The 13,269-nt window shown below is 39.2% G+C and overlaps 1 long non-coding RNA gene across 3 annotated transcripts in view; it reads right to left on the reverse strand.

The window, feature by feature from the left end:
• LOC106870266 (uncharacterized) overlaps positions 1 to 13,269 on the reverse strand; it is a 37,290-nt gene that overhangs the window by 2,280 nt on the left and 21,741 nt on the right. The window contains exons 2-3 of one of the 3 annotated variants that reach the window (XR_016241145.1): positions 9,923 to 9,984; positions 280 to 509 (exon numbers count right to left, since the gene is read on the reverse strand). This is a non-coding gene — a long non-coding RNA (uncharacterized LOC106870266). Of the gene's footprint in view, positions 1 to 279; positions 510 to 5,229; positions 5,392 to 9,922; positions 9,985 to 13,269 lie in introns of those variants that run through there. The other 2 variants (XR_001409508.3, XR_016241144.1) reach the window with 2 other exon arrangements.

A 13,269-nucleotide genomic window follows, 5' to 3' on the forward strand; every position in this document is an offset into this window, starting at 1 on the left:
CAAAGGCTTATGAGAAGCTGTTATCATTAGGCTAGACATCAAGCTCAAATACCTACAGAGTGAACTCTCTTGAAGGCCCTTGGAGCTAAGTGGTGGTATTAAGTGGGTTGCAAATTAAGCTGCTACCCAAGAAAAAAATTAATGAATAATGACATAATAGCATTTGGTACAACCTAATTAGATTACATAATTAATTCTGTTTCTGATTTCAAATATCAGCACTAAAATTCTGGCCAGATTTTAGATAAATTAAAGATTTTTAAATGATCTTGGACCTACCTAATTCTTGCTTCTCACTTCCTTTCATCACATATATTATGTCCACCCCTACAGGCTTGTCTCAAATTCCTATCCCAAAGTCATCTTCCCTGGAACATAGGTTCTCTGGAATTCCTTCCTTTCCCATGGCTTTTTTTGTGGCTGTCAAGTTTCAGTTGATGGAAAAGAATATTAACCTCATTGATCTCACAGATCCCAGAAGTTCTGCAAAGTGCATGGCACAGCTTATTCTTCCAGATCATGAAAATGAAAAAAAAAAAAATGGAAAACAGTTTTATTAAATAGATTAATCTAACCAAAATACAACAAAACTTTGCAGCTCTTTTTTAATTGCCTAATTTGTTTAATAACTTTTTTCTAGTTCTTAAAAGAAACTGCATGAATAGATGCAGGCATGGCTATATGGTTGAGAAGCTCACTTTGCAGAGGTTTTGGGTTCAGTTCAGCCCTGCAACACCTTGAGCAAGTGTCTTCTACTATAATTTCCACCCAGTCAATGCCTTGTGAGTGAATTTGGCAGATGGGAGCAGTGTGGAAGCCCATTGGATATGTATATATATATATATATATATATATATATATATATATATATATATATATATATATATATATATATATATATATATATATATTATTATTATTATTATATGTATTTATTTTCTCCTAATTAATAAATAACTTGGACAAAATAAATTGGTTAATAGATACCAGGGTAGCAAAGATCACAAAATGACTGTGGTGTAACTCCTGTTTATGAGGTAGAAATTCCTTGTTATTTTGGGTACTTGAGTATATATAAATTTAGTGAATGGAGTAAAACGCATATGTTAACTGCATACTTTTATTTCCAACATATGTTTTGAAGATTACAAATTATACCTTCCATAGGAATCCGTGATGTTAAAAATGTAATCTTCTCTTCAGGGAAATGCATTACATTTTTAACATCACCGATTCCTATGGAAGGTTTAATTTGTAATCTTCGAAACATATGTTGGAAATAAAAGTATGCAGTTAACATATGCGTTTTACTCCATTCACTAAATTTATATATATATATTTACACACACGCGCGTGCGCACATGCACACACTCATAAGGGTAGGCTGAAAAGTTCATAGGCGAACTATGAAGGAATGATGTTAGAACTGTGAAATGTTGCATGAATTAATTTCAACCCTTATTAATAACTGCATTGTTTCTTTCCAGGTAAACTGACTGTTCAAAGAAGACTTCAAATGTAACTAGAAACGACTTTTCTTAAAAATGAACAAAATATGGCATTGCTGTGTTATCAAGTACCTGCAGTAAACGAGCTTTAGCCCCCAAGGACATATGTGCTGATGTGGTCACTACATTTGGGAATGATGCTCCAGCTTTTATCAACAGTCCGAAAGTGGGAAGCTGAATTTAGGAGCGGAAAGGAGAGTCTGGAAAATGACTCAAGGTCTGGACATCCTACAACTTTTTTTTTCACCGCCACCACCGCCGCCGCCGCCACCACCACGGTCACCGCCGCCGCCGCCACCACCACCGTCACCGCCGCCGCCGCCACCACCACCGTCACCGCCGCCGCCATCACCATCACCAACGTCGTCGTCGTTGGCGAAATCATCATCATCATCATCATCACGATTGGTCTGCTGACCAATCGTTCCCAACAGGCACGCGCGCACGCGCGCACACACACACACACACACACACACCTCTGAGATTGTTATTTCCCTTGAACCAACTGAAAGAAACAAGAGAGACAACTTATAACCCTGTTAAAGTGTATACGTACAACTAGTAATAAGTGTGAGCACACGATCTCGTCTTGTTTTGATTTCATTTAGGAAATATTAACTATTATATATTTAAAGAGTTGGTTGTCTTTATTATAAGAATCCAGTATATTTCTTCCGCCTCACCGAATTATTTTGTAAAAATAATTAAATAAATAAATGTAGACTTCTAGAGTTCAGATCGCTTTTCCCGGAAACAATTTTTAAGAGGTTAACTAAATTTATTCAGTTGGTTGTGATCCGGTTTTATCTATTAACAGCGTATCCCTCTCTCTATTTTTATGATCCTACACAGAAAATTATTGCTCTGAGAAATATCAGATTTATAATTTCCTGCTTCGACTTCACTTTCATATCAGTTTATTCATTTTGTGAGAAAAGAATTAACTTTTTCGTTTTTAAAGTTAACTTTTCTTTTTTGTGCCAAATCCGGCTACGAGTGTTGATGTTTAATCTCATGTCAGCCCTTATCGATAAAAACTATAGTGTAAGGTGTTCTAGCCAGGACCTTCATGTTTTTTCAATTTTTTTTTTCCGGTGCAGTGTATCTAATACTATATTATGCAACATACCCTTCTTTTTATTAAATAGGGTAGACGTAGAATAGAAACGGAGATTTGCCATACTAAACAGTCATCATGCGAACGAATACCGGGCGGACGGTATTCGTTCGCATGATGTCTGTCTCAGGAAAAAATAAAATCATTTGTATTTTTTGAGTATACTCATCATATTTGGGTCAGTTTGTCTTCGTGACATGTTCTGTCAATCTCTCTCGATGAACCTGCCTTTGGTTTCGATGACAGCCAGCAGGTGACCTCGAAACCGCCCATAGGCTCTCGTCATTGTCTCACGTTTTAGACTCCTGAAGGCCCTGGTAATCCTGGCCCTCTGCTCGTCCTTCGTGTTAGCACCTGGATTTGATGGTCTCTCATTCCACCACGACCCATACAAAGAAATCGAGATGTTTGCAGTCAGGCGAGTTGAGATGCCAAATGTCAGGTGCTGTGTGATTGAAGAAATTTTCTGACAGCCACTTCTGGCTGGTGTGGCAGGGCCAGAATTTTGCCGCTACTCAGTCGATCCAGGGTTTCATCACCTTGCCCAGAACATGGATGTAGCCGTTGGTGTTCGGCAAGAGGCTATCAGGGAAGAGGTGGGGTAGCAAAAGACACTGAATACTATGATTGTTGCTGGAAATTTCATCTGCATGACTCTGGGCACATCCTTGGGTGAGACAGTGAGCTACTTGTTGTTCTGGGATTTGATCTTCTGGTCTTGGCAGAAATTCTTCTTGGAGAAGCACCACAGCATACCTGGCTCCAGTAGCTGTTTAAGCTTGTTGATCAGCTTTTTGGTGTGCTTGAGCACTTTTCCTGCTTCATCTTGGACAGAAATTGTCCTTTCCTCGTCTTGTATGAAAAGTAGCAAATGTTCTCATGCATTACCAGTCTTGTGAGCTTTTCATTCACACCTTTCTCCCATGCTGGAATCATTGTTGATGATCTGGATTTCAGTTATAAATTCCAGTGTTCTGATGGTTATCAGATTGTTAATCATGGATTTTCTTCTCTGCTCTTCCCTTGTAGTCAAATCCTGAATCTTCCAGCTCCTTTCTGATCTTTTCCACCAGCCTTCTGTTGATGTTGAGGAAGTCTGAAATCTTGTTTGTCCTTCCAGGGCAGATTCCAAGGAGGACTCCATGCTTCTTCCACAAATTGGGAGGATCAAAATTTTCTTTAGTCAATTATTCTTCAAAAAAAAAAAAATAAAATAAAAAAAAAAATAAAGCAAAAGTTATTGCTTTTAAGAAGAAAAAGACCAACATAAAAGTAAAAAAATATGTGTAAAATTAGCAGTTGAAAATTGCAAACAAATACTGTCCGCAACCTGTCCTCCAAACAAATCAGTTGACTACTTAGAAGCTTCTCTGTTGGCTAGACTAACATCAATGTTATCCAGCCCCAATGAACTCTGAACTATATCTGTGATTAAAGGTGTCCCTTTCTTGACCATCCTGTCTTAATTTCAGGCATAGTGTATCTAAGATCACTTTATGCAGCGTCTCTTTCTAATTTTTTTAAAGATGGTAGCATGTGATTTATTTCTGTCAAGATGAATACTTGATATCGTTGCCAAGCATCTTAATAGAGAATCACTGAACTAGAGACTCATCTTTCCAAGTTCTTTTACATGGCTTCGAAAAATTGAAGGACCACTGCAATCAGTGTGTAAATGACATGGGAATATGTTGAATAAAATCATAATTAACCGATCCTCTTGTATTTTCTTTTACCCAAAGCCAGGGACTTTTCAGCACCCCCTCATATACTTAAAGAAGGGCAATGGATTGTCAGAATTAGTAAAGTGTTGGACAAAATACCTAGCAGTATTTAGCTATATCCCTTTATGTTTTGTTTTCAAATACTTTCAGGGTTGAAGTAGACTTTTGTCCTTCTGGGTTTGGTAAAATAAGAACTTGTTAAATACCAAGGTCCATGAAAGCTTTGACAGTGTAATTAAATTTCATGGTCATTCCTACAATGATGTTAATTATTCACCAAAAAGTAGAATTTATATTTTCTGCTTCTGCAATACTTTTTCAATATCTTCTGTAGGTATGGTTTTCATAGCCACCACTAAAAGTATTGGATATTTGCTCTGTAAAGAGATATTTGATGAAATATGTGAAAATGATTAAGAAAATCTGTAAAGTGCCACTGGGAGCTTCTTCTCTTCTAGTAGCTTAAGGCGAGGGAGGTTTTTACAAAGCCATGAGGTAAAACTGTTTTCTGCAGTTAACGGAAATAAAATTTTGTGCATTTATTACAACTTTCTGTATTCAGACAGTTAAGCTGATTATAGATTTCTCTCAAAAGGAGTGGCTTTCTGCCTTAGTTTGAAATCTATGCTCGAGCAAATGTTTTGCTGAACTGTTGATGCATCTTGCTTCATATGTCTTTACAGATACCAATATAATTATCGGCAACGATGAAAAAACTGTCAGTATTCAAGGGTTCACATGATAATTCTTTTCTGAAGAAGAGCAATGCGTCTAACCCAACCAGCCATTGTCCCATCACACCCTCTTCCAACAGAGATCAAATGTGATGAAGACTGCCATTAACAACAGCCTTCTTCAATACTTTGAACATCTTTCTTACCTTAATGGCTAAAAGCATGTTTTTGAACTGGAAATCACAAGGTTGCAATGTAAACTTCTTAATGATACAGCCGTACTTGCAACAGTCAAACAAAAAATTCTGGTATTTAATAGTTCATCTTCCAATTTCAGGGTGTGAAATAATTAGTTTGTCATATGTGAGTGTTTGTGTAGGACATGATGATGACGATGATAATGATGGTGGTGGTGATATAGTGGCAGCGATGATGGTGGAAGTGGTGGCAGCGGTAGTGGTGGCAGTGGGGGGAAGCAGTGGTGGTGGTGGTGGTGGCGGCGGCGGCGATGAAGGTGGAAGTGATGGCAGCGGTAGTGGTGGAGGTGATGATATGGTGGTGGTGGTGGTTATGGTGGTGGTGGTGGTGGTGGTGGTGGTGATGATGATGATAGCAAAGATGGTGATGATATCTCTGGTGATAGCGGTAATGAAAATTGGGATAATGATGATGATGATAATAATAGCATCAACAACAACAACAACAACAACAACCACCATGACAAACATGCTGCTGTTGCTGTTGCTGTTACAGCTATGGCAGCTGCAGCTGCGACTGTTGATTATGATGATGACAAGGAAGAGAAGGAGTGGGGCAAGGGCAGGCATTAACGTTCTTGTGGAAGACTTATACAAACTCATGGAGATTAGCAAAAACTGGGAAAGAAGAAGAAAACAGGAGAACAATAGTCAGAAAGAGAGAGAGAGTGAGAGAGAAAGGAGGGGATTGAACTCTGTTTAGATTGGAATGCCAAGTGCACTTAACAGACTTTGTGCAGAAAACTGATAATTTGGACGGAAATGACAATACAAACAGTTAAACAGTTTCAGTTGACATACCTATTTTATATACAAGTTAGAAAACAATTTGTTTCAAGTTTTAGAATGTTGATATAACAAAAACATCACCACAAGATCAACTATCGTTTAGACTACTGCTACTACAACAAGAACGACAGCATTAACAGTAATTTCAACACTAGTAAACTAACTGCAGCATATGTGTGTGTATGTGTACTTGTGTGTGTGTGTGTGTGTGTGTAAACTAACTGAAACTATAGCTATCACTCACTATCAATTATGATTTTTGAGTCAGATGCAGCTCCTCAGCTTGCCAGCCCTGGTCAAACCGTCCAACTCATGCCAGCATGGACAATGGACGTTAGATGATGATGAGGATGATGATGGTAGTGTAGTGTGTACTATGCTTTCGCTAATTGTTTTAGGTAGCTATGTAATTGCGTTTATATATATATGCACCCTCTTGGTCTGCTCACTCTTGACTTTGTGGAACATCCAGGAAAAGAAAGTTGAAGAGAGACGACTGCGCTGGTATGGTCATGTGGCAAGAATGGATGAGGATAGCTGTGTGAAAAAGTGCCACACCCTAGCAGTTGAGGGAACCTGTGGAAGAGGTAGACCCAGGAAGACCTAGGATGAGGTGGTGAAGCATGACCCTCAAACATTAGGCCTCACCGAAGCAATGACTAGTGACCGAGACCTCTGGAAATATGCTGTACTAGAGAAGACCCGGCAAGCCAAGTGAGGCCATAACCTGTGGCCTATGCCAGGGGTGTAACCAGCTGACTTATGCATACCTTTCCTTCATTGGACACTAAACTCTGCTTACAAAAACCTGTTGAGGCAAGTGAAATCGAAATCAAGATCAAATTCGATGACTGGCATCCGTGCTAGTGGAGCGCTAAGAGCACCAACTGAGTGTGATCGTTGCCAGAGCAGCTGACTGCTTTCTGTGCCAGTGGCATGTAAAAAGTACCATTCGAGCATGATTGTTACCAGCGTTGCCTTACTGGCATGTGAAAAAATATTTGAGCGAGGTCATTGCCAGTGCCGCTGGACTGGCTCCTGTGCAGGTGGCAAGTAAAAAACACCATTTGAGCTTGGCCGTTGCCAGTACCGCTTGACTGGCCCTCGTGCTGGTGGCATGTAAAAGCACCCACTGCACTCTCGGAGTGGTTGACATTAGGAAGGGCATCCAGTTGTAGAAACTCTGCCAGATCAGATTAGAGCCTGGTGTAGCCAACTGGTTCGCCAGTCCTCAGTCAAATCGTCCAACCCATGCCAACATGGAAAGCAGACGTTAAACGATGATGATGATGATGATGATGATGATGATGATGATGATGATGTTATTATTATTATCATTCAGGTCACTTCCTGAAATCAAACTCGGAATCTTGGGGTTAGTAGCCCGTGCTCTTAACCACTATGCCATATGCCTGTATGTATTCATGTGTGTATATATATACAAGGTCTGATCAATAAGTATCTGGACTGTTGACATAGTAATGAAGCTAAAGTATGCAGAGTGAAGCTACTTGGCACAGACTGACCTTGAATGATCACATGCTACACACCTTCCTTCCAAGCACTGCTGTAAACAGCGGAAGTGAGTTACAACATCAAAATTTAGTGCACATGCACAACAGAGTTCAAGGTTAATGTGTGCCAAGCAGCTTCACTCTGTTTGCTTTAGCTTTGTTACTATGGCAACAATCCAGATACTTATTGATCAGACCACGTATGTGTGTAGATGTAAGTGTTAAGAGGAAAAGGTGATGCTCCAGCATGGCTGCAGTTAAAAGAATAGAAATAAACAAAAGAATAGAAAAGAAAGAATATATATATATATATATATATATATATAGGGGGGGTTGAAAAGTTCTTGGCTTTGGGCAAAAGAAAATACAGGAGGATCAGTTAATTACGATTTTATTCAACATATTCCCCTCTCCGATTCACGCACTTATTACAACAGTCCTTCAGTTTTTCTAAGCCCTGTAAAAGAATGCAGAAGGTTGAGCCTCCAACAAGGCCTTTCATGTTACCCTTAAAGCCAGAAACTTTTCAGCACCCACTCATATACATATGCCTGTAAGTATGTATGTATGTATGTATGCATGCATGCATGTATGGATGGATGGATGGATAGATAGATGGATATATGAGTAATGTTTAACATATAGCTTCCACAGTAGGACGCTCATATCAGCTCTCAACAGGGCATCAATAATTTCAGCAATTTCTTTCAGTATTACATTCAAGTAATACCCAGCAGTAATTGATGCTACCAGGGAATGTCCAGATTCTTCTAGTCCTCACTAACACACTTGTTTTCCTATGTCATTCATGCAACCACCACAATAAACTAAATGAACTCGTAACCACTCCAGTTATGGGTTAGCTATTTGGTTTTACAACTTGCTGAGGATTTGTTCTTTGCTCTTACACTCATCTTATCCATGACAAATAATTTTCTATTTTCTGTCTGTCTATCTGTCTGTTTCTCTCTCTCTCTCCCTCCCTCTTTCTCTCTCCCTCCCTCTTTCTCTCTCCCTCCCTCTTTCTCTCTCCCTCCCTCCCTCTTTCTCTCTCCCTCCCTCCCTCTCTCCCCCTCTCCTTCCCTCTCCCTCCCCTCCCTCCCTCTCCCTCCCTCCCCTCCCTCCCTATCTCTTCCTCCTTCTCCCCCTCCCCCTCTGTTCTGCTGTATTCCAAACTCCAATAACAGCCAAGTAGGACACAGTGGATCCAGCTACAAACCCTTGACATCCCATCTCTACTGGAAGCTCTATACACAGCCATCCTCATACTGCATATAATCTCTGAGGCCTTCATATTTTAAACTCTTCCCACTCCATATTACACAGTTATAACTCTACAATAAGAATGTTTTGTGTCAAGTCAAATAAAGTCATAAGATCAGGGCATTGGTTTATTATTGCAATACAAGGTGTTCCATTCAAATCCACCAGTGTTTTCCATGTTGGTATGGGTTGGATTGGTCATCAAAGTCTGAGTGAGCTTTTATTCATTCTCCTAGGCATATCAGACAACTGCATGATGCTTGTATATTTCATTTTTGGCTTGGTTTCTATGGCTGGATGTTATTCCTAACACCAACCAATTCAAGAGTGTACTGGGTACATTTTATTGTGATATGTAGGCATTAAAGAAGTTCTCATGTCTTTTAGAACGGTGGTCTCCTATCTTGTTTGCAGCACGGTTGTAAAACCAAATAGCTGACCCATAGTTGGAGTGGTTACAACATCATCTAGTTTATTGTGGTTGCTGCATGAATGACATAGGAAAACAAGTGTGTTAGTGAGGACTAAAAGAATTTGGACATTCCCTAGCAGCATCAATTGCTGCTTGGTATTACTTGAATGTGATACTGGAAGAAGATGCTGAAATTACTGTGATATCCTGTTGAGAACTGATAAGAAGAGTGTCCTAATATGGAAGCTATATGTTAAACATTACTCATATATCCATCCATCCATACGTCCGTCCATCCATCCATCCATCCGTCCGTCCATCCTTCCGTCCGTCCGTCCGTCCGTCCATCCGTCCATCCATCCATCCACGCTGCAAGACAATTTTTTCATGGACCAGGGGATCACATGCATAACAAGACACAATAAAGTGCATAATATGTAATTTAATTACTACGTATATAATACATACATATTGCTTATAATAGGCGCAGGAGTATATATATATATATATATATATATATATATATATATATATATGTATGTGTGTTTGTGTGTCTGTGTTTGTCCCCCCACCATCGCTTGACAACCGATGCTGGTGTGTTTACGTCCCCGTAACTTAGTGGTTTAGCAAAAGAGACCGATAGAATAATAAGTACTAGGCTTACAAAGAATAAGTCCTGGGGTCGATTTGTTCAACTGGTGCTCCAGCATGGCCACAGTCAAATGACTGAAACAAGTAAAAGAGTAAAGAGAGTAAAAAGAGTATACAATACATACATAATGCAAAACACCCTACAGACTGCAATAGTCAATAAAATAGAAATTAAATTAAAAACTTTATTCTTTCTGTGTGGCCCAGTACCAAATGATCTACAGCTTAGTACTGGTCTGTGACCCAGTGGTTGGGGGCCCTTGCTTTAGAAAATTAAAGGATGCTCTTGATCCTGCACTTTATAGTGTGTACTGGATGCATTTTATCATGGCACCATTTATAGAGAAGTTGCCATATCCTCTTCAGTAGTAAAGGGTCTTCTCAACCCCATGTCTTTGTTCACCAATCATTTTACAGTGTCCTGCATGAATTTATAGTGGCACCAATACATGTGAGATTTCCATGTACGCTGTAAGACTAGAGAGCCCTCACCACTTTATGATGTGTTTGCTCAGTGCTTTGGGGCTGACGAAATGAATGGAAGAGACTGCAATGATAGAAGGACTGGAATGGATGGGAGAGAAGAGTAAAAGTGTGGTGGCAGAAACAGAGTGATTTGGATGAGAGGATGGTAGAAGGGATGAGAAAGTGAGTAGACAGGAACTGTATAAATGTCCACCGAGTGGACTGCATCTGTAATTCAAACCTCCAGTTTTGTCACATAATGGGTACATATGTCTAAGGAATATGCAGCCACTTCACATGCTAAGTCAATAAGTAGATTGTTCAGTTGATTGAACAACTGGATGCTTACAAATTGAAATTAGCAGAAGAGACCATCATACACACCAGCAGCAGCAGCAGCACCACCAACACCAACACCAGCACCAGCACCACCAGCACCAGCACCAGAACCAGCACCACCAGCACCACCACCGCCACCAGCACCACCAGCACCACCACCATCACCACCACCACCACCACCATCACCACCACCACCATCACCACCACCACCACCATTACCACCATCACCACCAAGCCCAAAACTATATTAAGTAGAAATGTGATATATATATATATATATATATATATATATATATATGTATACACTTACACATATGATTCATCTAAGAGTCCATAAGTCAGGGAAAAGATGCACTTGTACATTTATGAATAGAGTGGGTATATCATCCGAAATGTACAGTATTATATATCCATCACAGCTGATATTACCAATCCATTTCGTGCTAGTCTCCATATTCCATTCCATATTGGCTAACTCTGATGAGTGTAAGGTTACATAGTCGGATTGTTACCTTACCTAACACTCCATTGTATTCCTAGCACGAAACTGAAATGTAAGATCAGCCATGATGGGTATATAATACTGTACATTTTGAATAATATATATATATATATATATATATATATATATATATATATATATATATATATATCTGTATGTATGTATTGAGGTCTTATTTTACAGTCAGCTGCCCTTCCAATCACCAACTCAAGTCTTCACTCAACCCATGTCGTTTAAAGTGGCTGCAGCAGATCTCAGAATATTAAACTGCATGGAATGTTACTCTAATGCAGACTCATTCAATCTACTTATACGTGTGGCAAATTAGTTGAGTCATTGGAGCATTGGATAGAATGTTTTGTGTTTGTTCTGAACTCACTATTCTGAGTTCAGATCCCACCGATGTCACGTTTACTTTGTGGGGTCAATAAAATACTAACCAATCCAGATTGGTGGATCTGTAGAACTGGAATAACTTCTGACCAGATGCTTTGCAGTGATTATTCTAGCTCTGTGTTTTGAGTTCAAATCCTGCCCTAGCCTACATGAAAGGTAGGCCTAATCTGTTACCTTGTTTTGATACTACCTGCTGACACCTTGGGTGCCTTTAGTGGAGTCTACTTGGTTGTAAGGACTCAGGATATGTTTCTGATTTGAGAATACCACCAGTCTTAGAGCCCTTTCAGGGCTCATCATCATGAGTTTGATCATATTGCTTGAATCTATCTTTTTAAGTTTGAACCATAACTCAACATATATGCTGAGCTGTTTTTAAAAATATGTTAAGCAAGAGGATTTTGATAAATTTAGTCTATATTTCATACTTGAAATATAAACATTGTTATAATGACGTATTTGAACTAGTATCCTTGTTTTCATTGTTATAGTGATATTGTCATGACTGTTATATTCATGGGCCTTTTTCAGGTTCATGTTATATTTCGTAATATTCTTGGAATTTTAAATCAACTGGAGTATATTGTTCTCATTTCCTAGGTCAGTGAACAATATATACTCTAGTTCAAGCAGAAATAGTAAGTAATACTACAGCTATGAGAAAAAACTAATGAGAGATTATCTTTAATATGGAAAATAGAATGAAAACAATCTAGTCTCATAGGTTTAATAGAGGGTTGGGTTCAAAATTTCAAGAACATTACCAAATATGGGAGGTGCCTGATAAAGACCAAAGAGTACAAAGGCAAAATTGTTGGGACTATAATAGTTGTTATGAGGACACTCATCTGAACATGTCAGTATGTAATAAAGAAGATTTTGATTACACTGCTAAGATTGATTCACTCAGCAGCAGCAGTGGTGGTGGTGGTAGTGGCGGTGGCAGAAGCAGCAGCAGCAGCAGTACCAGCAGCACCACCGCCACCACCATGATGTAGAGTTTGCTCAGATGCATGATCCTGATCCTTTACCCATCACTGTCTTCCAAAGTATGTGATAGTGTCTCTTGTTGACGTCCATATTCCACCACTACTTGATCAATGTATGTCTTCATAGGGTAACTCATGTGATCATGACCATTTTACAGTGTCCAAGATAGACGTTCTTACTTCTGCAGTGTCCATATCGCCCAAGCTCTGGAAAATTGGAGCATTTAACTGATTCAATTTCTTCAAATCTTTCAGACTACTGTCCTTTTATAGTTGAAAAAAATGACTCTGGTACATGACTGGTACTTATTTTACCAATATCCAGAAGGATGAAAAACCAAAGCTGATGGTAATTTCAAAAGAATAATAAGTCCCATGAGCTCTGGAAAATGTGTTCCTTTATAATCACCTTTAAAACTAATACCAGTATTGACACCTAGAGGGTGGTAGTACCCTTTGGGAGCCTGGTTGTACTGTGTCCACTGTAAAGTTTTTTTTATGGTAGTTGTTACTGTTTAGTCCCTGGTCACCCGTGGCTGAGCAAACCTATTGTCAGACATTCCAGTTTGGACCCTTCTGTCATTTCTTTGGTCATTGTGTATCTATAATTCATTAACAATTATAGTGTAATTTGAGAAAGATTCGACTGCTATTTCTGGGAGGTCAAGC

Source organism: Octopus bimaculoides, chromosome 3 (assembly GCF_046866305.1).
Source record: "Octopus bimaculoides isolate indiv1 chromosome 3, ASM4686630v1, whole genome shotgun sequence".
NCBI lineage: Eukaryota > Metazoa > Mollusca > Cephalopoda > Octopoda > Octopodidae > Octopus > Octopus bimaculoides.